The 14,298-nt window shown below is 34.5% G+C and overlaps 1 non-coding gene across 1 annotated transcript; it reads left to right on the top strand.

Moving 5' to 3' along the window:
- Positions 1–263: 263 nt before the first annotated feature.
- On the top strand, positions 264–395 carry LOC114619376. Its single transcript, XR_003711137.1, has one exon. It is a non-coding gene; the product is annotated as a small nucleolar RNA SNORA17 (small nucleolar RNA).
- The last annotated feature ends 13,903 nt before the right edge of the window (positions 396–14,298 follow it).

A 14,298-nucleotide genomic window follows, 5' to 3' on the forward strand; every position in this document is an offset into this window, starting at 1 on the left:
ATTTAAACTTAGTTTGATCCTAATTCCTTTATAGATTCTCATTGATCTGCTTCTGAGGCAATTACTTGACAAGGACACGGAAACCTTGAAGGAGAATCTCCATTAATGACGATATAGAGACACTTCTAATAAGTGGTCAGGAAAATGATCAAGGGTGCCTTGCACTGCTTTTATCTCTCCAAAATATATTAATAATGGTTATATTTTTGTGTTGTGAATTTTTATTTTATTTAGGCCAGTACATGTCAAGAATATAATAATATCCTTCACCCAGAGGCATTGCAGGTGTGGCTGCTGTGTCACATGTTCATCAGTAAGAAGCAGAAAGGGGACAGGCTATTTCTAAGCTCAGTGTTCTGACCCATAAACACCTGAATAATTAACAGTCTAACATTTCCTGAAAAAAAAAATCAAGCCAGAAGCAACCATCAGTCTTGCTCCACCCAGGCCCAGATGGGATCTAAGACAAGATGAACTATGCCTGGGATCAGAGATTTTTGGCGGAAGTGTGGCCAAGACAAATTAACCCCTGTATGGAACCATGGGTGGGTACAACCATCAGTCTAGCAGCATAGGCCTAAGACAAGGATAGGAAGCTAGCCTGAGATGACCACCAGTAATATGCCATGCAGACCTTGCAGGGAGTCAGGACTAAAGGGAGGGAGAGACCATGTCTGAGATGACCCTTGCCCAGTGCCATAATCCAGAAGTGGGGCTTAGGACTCCTGAAACCACTTCTGAGATATCCATAGACATTCAGAGAACCTGGCCACCAATAAGAAGAGCAAATCAATAGTATCGAAACGGGAAAAAAGAGAAGCAGAAAGATGTGGACGTAATGAAGATAGGCAAAACAAGACTCAAGGGTAGTGAGGAACAGACTGATTAATGTGAATAGCTGAAGATATCACCAGAGACCATGTGGGGCATGGCCTAAGCTGCCACTAGGAGCCACATCTGTATCCACAGCCCTGCAGCACCAGTGGTCTGTTACCACCTAAGGCCAAGAGAATGTCCCTGGTCTGGGCTACGGCACAGGGATATGTTGTTTGAGGCTGGAAAGAAATCCCCCACCTCTCTCCCGGGCATCATAGAAAAACTTGCAGAAGCAACTTCAAGCCAGTTGCTTCTGGCTCGATGTATAAGAGCAGGTTTGTTAACTCTGCTCCTAGTCACCTGAGTGACTACTCAGGATAGTGGGCTCCACACATTTCCCAGAAGCACACCAGAGCTGGCCTTGGTTGTGGGAGTTGCAAGAGGGTATGAGCATGAAAGAACTGGCCCTGCCACTTTTCTCCCATGCAGTGAAATGAAGAGTTAACTTCATTTCCCTATCCCCTCAACAACTGTGCCAGGCAGCAGACCTGCTCCTTGCCTCATGAGAGCAGAAGAGCTATCCCTGCCCCTCATCAACTGTAGCACTTGGTAGAGCAGGACCTGAACCTTTTCTGGGAAGCACAGTGGAGCTGACACTTCTGGTATGGGCATGAGTACGCTGCACTGAAACCATCAGCATAGAGGAAGAGTTGTTCCCACCAATTGTCTAAAGTGTGGTGACATGGCCTCAGGAGAGAATTTCTCTCTCACCCTTTGCCACTTTTAGCAAGTTGGAGAGCTGGGCCTGAGGTCATCAAAGAGGGAGAGCTGGTCATGTCCCTCACCTACAGCAGCTGAGAAAGTGCGCCTTCACCTTACCTGAGCAGCATAGCAGACCTGGCCTTGGATATGAAGGTTTCAGATGAGCCAGCCCTGAGGGCATGCCTGTGGGAGAGGCGACCCTGCCTCTTCACTGCTGTGTGCTGACATCAGCAAGGGAGACATCCCCTTCCCTCCCCTCCCTTCCCTTTTGCACTTCTTACCTGCTGCTGGAGGCACAGTTGGACCCAAAGGGAGTCATGAAAAGCAGGTAAGCTGTTCCTGTCCATCACTTGCTACAGCACTTGGGCAAGAAGGCCCTGCAACTACACTAGGGATCATGTTAAAGTAGCCCATGCATATAGGAACTGCTAGTGTGCCAGCACTAGTAGGAAGCACAGATGAACCAACCCTGAGTCTAATTACTGTGCAGTGGTGCAGAATAAAAGAGAGATGCCTTTCTCTTATTCCTAAGATTCTGGCCTCTTATCCCTAGGGATAAGAGATGCCATCTTTTATCCCTATCCATCCATGACAGGTGGGAGATTGGGCTCCAGGGTAATGAGAGTAGGACAACTGACCTTGTCCTGCATCCCCTCAATGGTTGCAACACTTAAAAGAGTGGGCCCTGCAGGTCACCTGGGAAGCAGGGTAGAAATGGCCCTGATGATACGGGTGCACATACATGAATCAGCCCCAAGGGCATGAAAGTAGTAGAGCTTTATCTGCCCCTTGTAGGTGGTAAAATCTAGATCAGATTACTCCCAGCCCTAATCCAGGGATTTGGAGTGGCCCACACCAACATCCACATCATTGATAAACTGCTTGAGAATGTGAAGGGGCTGACCCTACAGATTCAAAACAGTAGGAACCCCATGACACAGGGAAACAACAGTATATTTGAGAGGAGCCCCTGCAAGGTTTCAATATTGGTAGTATAGCAGAATCCAGAAGCCTAATATTAAACATGTGAACCAAAAGGTATACTGAGGCATACACTGTGACATATTACACTGTCCACAACAAGATTATTTTTCTTTCTGTTGCTTGTTGGCAGGTTGCAAGGGTATAGGACATTTAAGAGAAGAAAGGGAGATGAGTAGAATTGAAGTGCATAGTGTGAAATTCACAATGGATTAATAAAAAAGGTAAAAATAATACAAAATCAAACAAACAGGAAAGAACATGATAATACCAAATTCAAAATACTAAAGATATAAATAACCATTATATTTTCTACTTTTATTTAATATAATATATTTATGTTTGAGTAACCATTTAAGCATATGCAATTTAAGAATAAACTTCAAGGTAATTAATACTGTTTTCCTGATCTTATACTCAGTCAAAATGGACGAGATTAATAGGCAGTTATTGCATACTTTCTATTGTTATTTTGAATGTACCTATTCAGAAAAACCTTTATGAATGCTTGAAATTTTATTAGTATAATTTACTTATTATATATTTATTAGAATTATTTATTAGAAATTTATAAGTACAGTTAGTTCCTACTTTCTATTATGAATAATAACAGAGATCTATCACAAAAATTAAATATGATTGTTTACTGAGATCATAAGACTAAACATTTGATTGCATTTTTTTTTCAGGATAAACTTAAATATCCTAGCTACCTCCTTCTTGTGGATTCATTACTCCCTAAGGATGAAGGTAAAATCATTACTGGATCCTTTTCTTTCTTTTTTTCAGTGCTAGCTTATAATACACAGTAAAGGAAATAACATAGCTGTGTCTATTTGTGTACTTACATCATTTGGACAAGACCTAAAGTAGACACAGAGTGATGAAATTGTCTGCTCAATGTATTGTTTCTCAGTTACACAACATGAAAAAAATGGATTCCTGAGAAATCACATGTTCTGATTCACAAATATTATCTATCTATTTGCAGAGTCATCTGATAGAATACATGGGCAGGATAAAAGGTATATATAGCATATTTTATGGATTAAAATATATTTCATCTTGCAGGTATAAACTATTTGAACATTGGCTTTTTTGTTTACTTTAATTGTGGCGTGAAAGACTATTATTTCACATGCTAATAATATATTCATTTTACTAACTCTTAAATTTATTTTTGATGAGCTTTGAATATTCTAATCTAATTCATTATTTACCCTTGATTTAAACCAAACTAACTTCATGAATCTAATAAGATGCATTGAGAAATCATCATCAATTCATATTACAAATTCCCAAATCTCTTTTCACTAGTTCTCAAAATGAACAGTGTTATCTTCAATCAGGAGAAATAATGTTAATTTTTATTGATGGCTACCCACAGGAAATCAGTTAACAAATCCTTCCAAGTTTCATTTTGAAAACTGCAGGAAAAAATCGTGAGCAATCTGATGTTACAGTGCCATGAAATGCAAAAAACTTACAAAATATATATTCCTAGATCAAATTTAAATATCATTTGTTTTTGATGAGTACACACAAGATAAATCACTTATAGAGAAAAATATCTTAATATTCCCTTTTTCTAAGTTTCTGTTTATTTAAAATTTAACACACTATGAGTTATAGTGCTTAATACATGGTTTAATTGTAGGGTGTGAAACATTCTTACTATGGTTAAATTTATGTTGAAGTTCTTATACTCAAATATTTAAATAATTTAACCACAATTTTAAAATAATATTTAAATATATCTTATCAAATTCACAAAGAAATATTTATTTATTGCCATACTATTCTCTTGAGCATCTAAGAATACATAGAACATTTTTAATAGGCATTTTGTCATAAATAGTTGTCATTTATATTTTCAGAAAATAATTTCATTTAAGTCAACTTAAACTGTATTTACTTAACCATTGATTTTTATGATAAAACAGTGACTGGATATGAGGAACTTCACATTTTATACTATTTGAATTTACTTTGTAAAGAAACTCAAGATTAATTTCTTTCTGAAGTCTTAAAAGAAAAAGAAAAAGATAGACCACTTTTCTTCTGTCAATGTTTTATGAAGCTTTTGAATATCTCTGAATATTTTTTTTCCTGTGGGGTGTGTGTGTGTGTGTGTGTGTGTGTATAATAATTTCCCAGGCTATAAAGAAACATGATCATTGATGCTGAAAATTATTTGATTTGAATACTTCACATACGTTATTTAAATGCAAGTGAGACCAAATTTAAATAAAAATTAGAGAAATGTAAGCTTGGGAATAATTATAGTCATATGAATGAAACTGAATAACTAATAAAAGGAGTCAGTCTGTCAAGGTAACTCTTCATTTCAATAGTGAGCAATAGCAGTCATTAGATTTAGTTACTAAATAGCTAAACCATCATTTGAAAGCATTTATATCTAGGTAAAATATGTCTATACACTGACAACCTTAATAAACACAAAAATAGCAGGTATGAGCTTTATTTTGGAAAATACTTTTGTGCCTCTTAAGTTCTAAGATTCTAGAAAATGTATAATGTCCCTCTATGCCCAGATTCCTTTGTCCGAACACAGCAATAAAATGATTTCCATCTAATAAAAGGGAAGGAAATATTTTTTTTAGAGAACTGAATCAACAACTTAATTTTAACATGTTTATGTGTGGGAAAGATAAAATGAATAGAGCTAAGATATCATGACTGTCACAAATGATGCCCATATTTTAAGTAAAAAAATACTTAAATGATGATTGTTGTATTTTAAATTATGTTTTAAAAGCATATTAACAGTTGAAAAAAAGTAGAGTTTAACAGCAAGGGACAAATGAAAATCAATATCTGGCAAGTTTACTGAATGTCCCCCAGAATCTTAGTATTTTCCAAAAACAATTAGCATTTCTAAATTAGTATGTTGGTCACAGAAGTTCAGATCTGTAGGAAATTTCTGTTCTTCCTAAGTCTCTCAGGAATCAAAGCTGAAGGAGCCACTGCAGGGGGCACTTACTATACCAGGAAAGCAAAATTGGAAGAGTTCATATTTTCAAATAAATTTTTGCCTCAGATGTGACAAACAACTAGAACTAATTGCTTTCATTTCTTCATCCTAACCAAGGTAGAAAATGGACTGAATTCACAAATCGGCTTTTTCTTATTATTATTTTGTTTCCTTCATTTAAGAATACCTAATCCCATGTATGACTACAGGCCATTCTGGCCCCCAGAACTCTAGATAGGATACCTGTTTGAGGACCTCTCTTTTGAGATCCCATTTTAAACTTGACAGAATGTGTAAGATCAAAGTCACAAGTTACTGCTGATACTGGCAAGGACATAGAGCAAGGGGAGTACTCCTCCATTGTTGGTGGGAGTTCAAACATGTCCTGGCACTATGGAAATCAATTTGGTGGTTTTGCAGATAATTGGGTTCTATCTCAAGAACCAGTTTTATACAACTCTTGGGCATATGACCAAAGGACTATCTATCCTACCACAAAGACACGTGCTCAACTATGTTCATAACACTTTTATTACTAGTAGTCAGAAACTGAGAACAACATAGATTTCTTCCAACAAACAATGGATAATGAAAATGTGGTATATTTACACAAGTATTACTCAGCTGTTACAAAAGCATTACTCAGCTGTTAAAAACAATGACATCATGAAATTTGCAGGAAAATGTATGGGGTTAGAAAAAAAATCATGCTGAGTAAGGTAATCTTATCCTAGAAATAAAAACATACATTCTCACTTATATGTGGATATTAGCTGATGACTGAAGAATAATTATGATACAATCCACAGACCCACTGTGGCTAAATAATAAGGCGGGTGGGGTAGGGGGATGCACAGATTTCCTTAGGAAAGGTAAATAGAATAGATTTTGTGGATGAACTAAGAATAGAATAAGGAGGTATCAGGGTGCTAAGATGGAAGAAGGGATAGAGTACTGTGAGAGATGACTAGAAGTAGGGGATATTTGGGTACAAGTGTAAAAACATAATGTGGTGGAAACTCCTTGGGATTTTTGAGGGAGATACAACTGAAGACTCCTATTAATAGGCTACAAACAGCCTGAACCAGCTACCTTCTTTAACTTGCCAAAGCTTCCCGTCATTGGACCGGGACATCGACCGAGCAACAAAACCTTAATATTGTCCTTCCTGAAATATGTGGTGGGGTATAATGGTGTTGAACTTGCAGGGAAGCCCAATCATTTATAGGTTCAATTTGAGAGTCAAACTAGGAGAGTGAACCCATTACTGAAAACCCCTAGATGGCTAAGAATCAGGATAGACAGCCTAAAGATCTAGGATATAACTAAACAGTACTAGCCAAAAATTTAAAGAAATGGTTTCCAATAACATTCTCCTATACTCATAGATCAGTGCCTGGCCCAATCATTATCAAAGAAGATTCATCCAGCAAATGATGGGAGCAGGTGAAGCTAGAGACTATGTGGAACCTAGAACCTTGCAGAACCTAGAACCTTGTAGAACCTTGTATAAGAGTAGGAGGAATGATTATAGAAGTCAGGGTGGTCAAGGGTTGGATGGTACCAGAATCTTGAATCACATGACCCACAGAATTAGCTAAGCAAGGCTCATGGGAACTCACAGTGGCTAACACAACAGTCAGGGACCTTATACTGGGCTGAGCTTGGTCCTCTGTTATGGTTTTGTAGCTTAGAATTCTTGTAGGATACTTAACAATATGAACAAGGTGTGTGAGATGTGTAACTGACTCCTTTGCTTATTCTTAGGACCCTTTTCTTCCTATTGAGTTGCCTCACCTAGCCTTGTCATGGGGGTATGTTCCTATTTTTATTGTATCTTGTTGTCCTGTGTTCAGTTGATATTCCTAGGATGCCTGTTAATTTCTGAAGGGAAACAGAGGAGGAGATCTAGGGGAGATAGGAGGTAGGATCGGGCAAGAGTTGAGTAAGGAAAAACTGCAGTCAGGATGTAATGATTATAGAAGCCAGAGTGGTCAAGGGTTGGACAGTACCAAAATCTTGAATCACATGGCCCACAGAATTAGCTAAGCAAGGCTCATGGAAACTCACAGTGGCTGACACAACAATCAGGAACTCTACAAAAAGAATAAATAAAAATTATTTAAAAGGAAAGAAATAAAGAAGAGAATAAGAAAAACAAATTGTCAATAGCTTGAATGGTTTCAACATTAGTTAAACCAACTAGTTTCTTCCACTCCAATAAATTTACAACTGGAACTATATTCTACTTTATCATAGTTATCAAGTCCCCATTTAGTTTTGGAGTAAACCATATGCTCAAATCTATAGTATGTTTTCTTTTCTTCACTGTTTACTTAGATAAGCAATTTTGAAGATCTGTTCATTAAAACTACTCAGTATATTTCCTTAAACTAAAATCTTTAATGATTGCATGTTCTCATTTATTACAAATTGCATGTTTATCTGAAAAATTCTTCGGTAATGTTATCATTGATAAAATATTAAAATAAAATTAAACATGAGATAGCTTATATTATTTTATATTTATTTTCAGTTAAGTAAGTTGTATATTAATTTCTACTACAGTTTACAGTGAGTAAAGAAAATTTTAAAGTATAACATTATTCTTTGGAAGAGGAAAAATATTAGATATTTTCCAATAATTATTTCACCATAAGAATACAGGATTCTATAATGTTTCTAAATCAGTATTTCACTAGAGTTTATTAACAAAAGGAGGTTTTATGCATATTTCAGGGAAAATATCTTTTAAACAAAATATCACATACATTTTAAAATTACATGCCTTCTAATTCTATTACTTACAGCAATGTTATATACAAAATTACACGCTAAAATATATAATTATTCAAGAGAAAAGAAACTTATTCTTTTAAAAAGGAAGTTAGTGAAACATATTGGATTAAATCTATACATTCCTTTTGGTAGGGTGGTAATTTTCACAATATTAAAACACTGGTCCTTGAATATGGGAAGTCTTACCACCTTCTGGTACCTTCTTCATTTCTTTTTTCAGTGTCATCATTGTACCTGTGTTATAATACATTATTTATATTTAAAATAATATATTTTATTTCAGGGAATATGGTTAATGGAATCATTTCCCTGATTTAATTCTTGATATCTTTGTCAGTTGTATACAGGAAAGACATTTATTTATTTATTTTTAACTTCTGCACTTGTCTTAGTTTCCATATGTGTTCACTAGCTGCAGAAGATTTCAGGTGGTTCATTAGTCTTTTATGTATAATATCATGTCATCTGAAAATAAGGATAATTTTACTTCTTTTATTTTATATGTATCCTTCTGATCCCTTTATTTTATCTTATTTCCCTAGCTAAATCTTCCAGTACCATAGTGAATAGGAAAAGAGAAAGTGGATATCTCTATAGTCTTGATTTCAATGGAAAATCTGTGAGATTTTCTCTGCTTAATATAAATCAGTTTGGTGCTTGTTTTATAATTGCCTTCATAATGATGAAATTTACTCTTGAATTCCTAGATTCTTTGGATGATTATCATGTAGAGATGCTGGATTATTTTCTTAAAAAATTTTTTGTATCTAAAGAGATGATCATGTAGTTTTTAACTTGAGGTTATTCATGAACTATATTATATATGAACTAGATTACATTTGTTGATTTATAAACCATCCCTGCATCTCTTAGATAAAACTGCTTTGAACATGGTAGATAATATTTTTAATTTTTTGATTAATGTATAAAACTTAAGTGTTTGATATATCTAACGTGACTGTTTAACAATAATGTATAATGTATACTTCCATTGTTGTTTTGGTATCTCTTTCTCTGTGTTTACTTTTTGATCTAATTGTCAAGTCTGAATAACTATAGTCTCAATGAGTTGAAGTTTTTGTCTGTACTCTCTGTTCTATCAAATTTCATTATAAAAAAAATCACATAAATGCCTTTTGTTACTCAATTCTATATTCTTGAGATATCAAAATTTTATTTCTGTACAGTTTCAACTTTATATTGGTTGATACTTTTAACCATCACTGCTATGTTCCTAATATACAGAACACTGAAATGGCAGGTACTTAATAAATACATAGGCTAAAGTGAATTTACCTCAAAATTAAGCACTTTAAAATATTTTATCCAATTACCTGGCTTTGGAAAATGGTAGAAATTTATTTTGTTGACTAAAATATGGATGAGAATTGAATACTAAAGTACCGTGAACCATTTAATGTCTTATATATAGAAATAACTTTCCCTGAAACTGGCAAATATTTTTCTGATGAACTGATATACTTGTGGTAAAACCACAGTTATGATAAACATTTATTGAAATATTATTGCTCCTGGTAAAAATATGAAAGTAGTAATTTAACCTTACTTTATAATTAAGAATAGAAAAAATCAAACATAATTTTCACTATTAAAGTAGCAAATAGAACTATTTAAATTAAAGTTTAATAATGACAGCCCATACACTGTGTTCATGTGTATAGTCTTGCAAGGTCCCTACAGAGAATGTTGTTCTTTTTCAAGGATTGTAATGAGACTCACCACCACTAAACTTAAGCATTCATCATTATATTCTTTGAACAGACATACCATTGGTTAGTTAGAAAATATGCCTCGATTCTGGGAACTCACTTTACTGGTGTCTGATCAGTAATGCTTATTAATGTGAACACTGAAACTTGGCAGACATTTTCGGTGAATTGTGAAATTCTTAGTTTATCCTTTAGTACAATTTCTACATAAATATATTCAGACACACACACACATGTACACAATGTTTAGTCATATACTTCACACTAACATTTTGTGCTTCTTTTGATATAATCACCATGTAGAATTCAGAAAATAAACAAAAACAAACTTACACTATTTTAATAGAAATCAACTCTGATGGTTTTGCACAAAACATGGACACTCAGCATATTACCTTTTGTTCCTGATGGATGGGTCTTAGTGAGATGCAGAGGGGGCTTTTAGGGATAAAGGGAGGATTAAAGAGGGTACAGGCTGAACAGAATGAATAATATCTATACATGAATTTCAAGGAATAAATTAGTAAATAATTCACATTTGATTTTTCTCTCACACATCAGTGTTGACACAGGAAAGAATGGTCACTACTCTCACATTCATTTCAGGGTACAGATCTTTCCTACAGCATCTAGAAAACTTTGAATGTATCAGACCCCCTCCAAAACCATAAATCTATGTATCTATCGCTGAACAAAAAGAAGTAGTTTAAAGAAAAGGAGAAGATAATAGAAATATTAATGTTACCCATGACCATAGGGCTAGACCTGATTACATACGTATAAAATTCTCTACAGTTACAGAAAAGTATTTCTAGTAAAGTGATATAACTATACCAATTACACACAAGTCATTAGGATGTTAGTGCTTTGTATAGTATATGTGTTTGTATGTGGTATGGTACAAATGTTCACTATGTGACTTTCTTAGTTATTAATTACTTCAGTTATTTTTGACAAAGAGGTCTTTCTCTGATCCTGGATCTAAATGATTCTATAAACTAGCTAAAAAGTAAGCATCAGGGATGCTTTAGCCTCTTGCTGCCTAAAATTGAGGTTCATGATGTGTAACCCATACCCTCCTTTTATGTAAGATTAGTGGATCCAAACTCAAGTACCCATGTTGTATTAAAAAACAAAACAAAACAAAACAAAAAAAACCTATTTCAACTGTTCTCTAGCTACTCCAAAGAACTACACTATCCATATCCTGTCTCGGTATACCTTATCAAACTGAAGATACTGAGCTTACTGGGCTCTAAAAATAAATGAAAAACAAAGAAAATTAACTTTTCTTAGGAATACATAAATCTCTCAATTATATATCCTGTGAGAGTTATGAGGGAAATGAGAAAGGTTATAGCCTTATGCTAGGGCCACATGTTCTTGACATACATGGCTTTTTAATCTCAATTAAAGCTTCAGAAGTTGTTCCGTGCATAAGATGTTTGCTGTGCAAATGTTAGGAAGTATGTTCAGAACCTTAGATTGCTATAAATGCTAGGTACAGAGGTGCATGCTTGTAATCACAGAACTGTGGCCAGTAGGAGATACAACACAACCTAGTGGTTTTGTGGCAAGTTAGCTTAGTCTAATTAGTATGCATCAAGTTCAGTGGTAAAGCTTCTTTCTGAAATTAATATTGAGAGTAGCTGGTAAAGACACCCAACATCAAGCTCTGACCTCTATACTCAAGACTACACTCATATATGGGCAAATACATACAGTCTCATACCTACACTGATGGAAAACAACTTCATACAATATAATTGAACATCCAAAGAAAAAGAGGCCCATCAACTTCAATGTGCTGCAAAATTGCTGCATGAATTTTGAAATATTTTATGCATGCAACGTAAATTATGATTTACATCCATTTGTTTTAAAGTAAAATAAAGCAATATACAAAGATAAGAATCGTTTGCTATCACTGGATTTTAAGAGAGTTCCAGGAGTTTCTTTTGCTCAGTGGCATCATAATAACAATAAAAACACATACTCGTTTAATTTTTCAACAAGCAATACATCAATATATTCAGACTTTTGAAGATGTTTAAGTGAGATGCCATATCATGAGGAGTGAATTTATGTATTTCATTTTAAGCAACTCTACAGTTGAACAATCACTGATGCTTAAAGTAGTTACAGAGAATCCTTGTGGACATTTCTGGGTGGTGACAATAGAAGGCACATTCCCATGTTCCTTAGGCACCTATTGACATGGTGTGTCAACTACATAATAATTGAGAATACAGTTATTACTTGTGGGTCACTTCTTTATGTTCTCTATGTTCTTTTATTTTTATGGATGGATATAACAATTGAACTGAATATAGTTTCCAAAGTATATTATCTTGTATTATGTTTATTTTTTTCTCTTAATCTTTTTCAACAAGAATAAGTAAAAGCAAGCAATATGCAGCGATGCTACCATCAAGCCCTTAATTATATAAAATTCCAACTGAAATATCTAATGTTGGGAGAGAAGTAAGAACCTACCTGTGGAGGTCAGGAAAACATGGATTATTAATAAATGGATACATCTTTTTTTCTCAAATACTTTGCTTATAATATTTTCTGATTGTATATTTCATCTCTCTGGAACTAATTTTGCCAAAGATTATTAAGGTACATTTTTGAATAAATATGACACTCTATATTTTGTCTTAGTCATATCCTTAACATTTTACTTACAATAGGAAACATTGTAATAGTAAGCCAGTTATAATGATAATATCATAACCCAATAGCCACTATAGTCTAATAACATACTTTCCATTTAACCATTTGGCTAAAATGTTTTAAGCCTTAAATTATGAGAACTACTGATTTGCTTCCATGTGTAAAAGCAGTTTCCACATGAACTTGATAACATGAACATGAACCATGAAACTCACAATAAAAGGGGTGTGGTAGCTAGCCTCTGTAACCTCAGTCCCACCTACTGAGAGGAAACAAGACAGGAAATCACCAGGAAGCCAGGATCATTTCAACTGTAGTACACAGTTCAGCAGACACAAGTGGAACTATACTTCAACAAGATGGAAAAGGAGAGTGACTATCAGAAGCTAGACTGTGACCTCCCCCTCAGTGTGGTATCATGCAAATGCACACACACACACACACACACACACACACACACACTCACACACACACACACACACACACAAGACAAATTGCATTATGAAAGTAAATATTGAACATATGAAGGTCTTAAATATAAATGAACAAATTATCTTCAAATCTGTAGTAAATCCAAATCATCCTTTTGAAGAAATTTTAATGAGAGCCTCTAATGATTGCTTCTCAGCCACACCACTATCAGCATCGTCATAACCAACACTGTCAACAGTTTTGGAGATCTTGAATTCTTTCCTTGTTTGCCTGGGTCAGTTAAGTAGATGTTACCGTGTCAGCAAGAAAGCAGATACATATTATTTTTCTTGTAAAGCTTACGGATAAGAAAATACTCAGACTACAGGGCAACATAATAATTGGGCATGTCCTATTTTATTATTTGTGCTGAATTGTCCTTTTTACTACAACAAATTGTATTAGTACAGTAATAAGTATAGCAGAAATAACCCAGAAAACTGTACATTTTCACAGTTTAAACGCAACTACTAGGCTAGCATGCGTACCCGCATTTAACTGTTGAAAATGTTAACCTTAAAGACTTTTCAGTGTGGGAAAAACTTTGTACCATTACATAATGTGGAATGTCTTAGGATAATTGGCTATTTTACTGAATGATTTTACATAAGCTAATCTGGCTATTATTTATTGAACATGTTAAATACAATATTGAGTACCATCTAATGTTCTGTTATCAAATCTACAAAAAATAAATACATGTAATATGGTCCTTCTCACCTCTCAAGATTTAACAAGCCTGTAGAATGCAATGTCCTCATTCTATAAGTGCTGATGACCCTAGTCATCTGGAAATTAATGCAGTCAGTAATAAGTTGTCAGCAATTTGAACTCTGTCCACCAGTGGGATCAGACTCATGTGTCTTGTAGATGAATTTCATTAAAATTTTTGATATGTTGTGATTAACTGGTTTGCACTCCTAAGACTAGATGAAACAGAGAATCAAAAATCATTTAATAAGCAAGGAAAGATTGAGGAAAAGGTAAAAAATTAAACAACATTGTTTTGCATCTTTTTCAATATCATGGTTTAGGATTTTTTATACAAGAAAATTTGTCAGTGGG

Source organism: Grammomys surdaster, unplaced genomic scaffold (assembly GCF_004785775.1).
Source record: "Grammomys surdaster isolate TR1022 unplaced genomic scaffold, NIH_TR_1.0 62, whole genome shotgun sequence".
NCBI lineage: Eukaryota > Metazoa > Chordata > Mammalia > Rodentia > Muridae > Grammomys > Grammomys surdaster.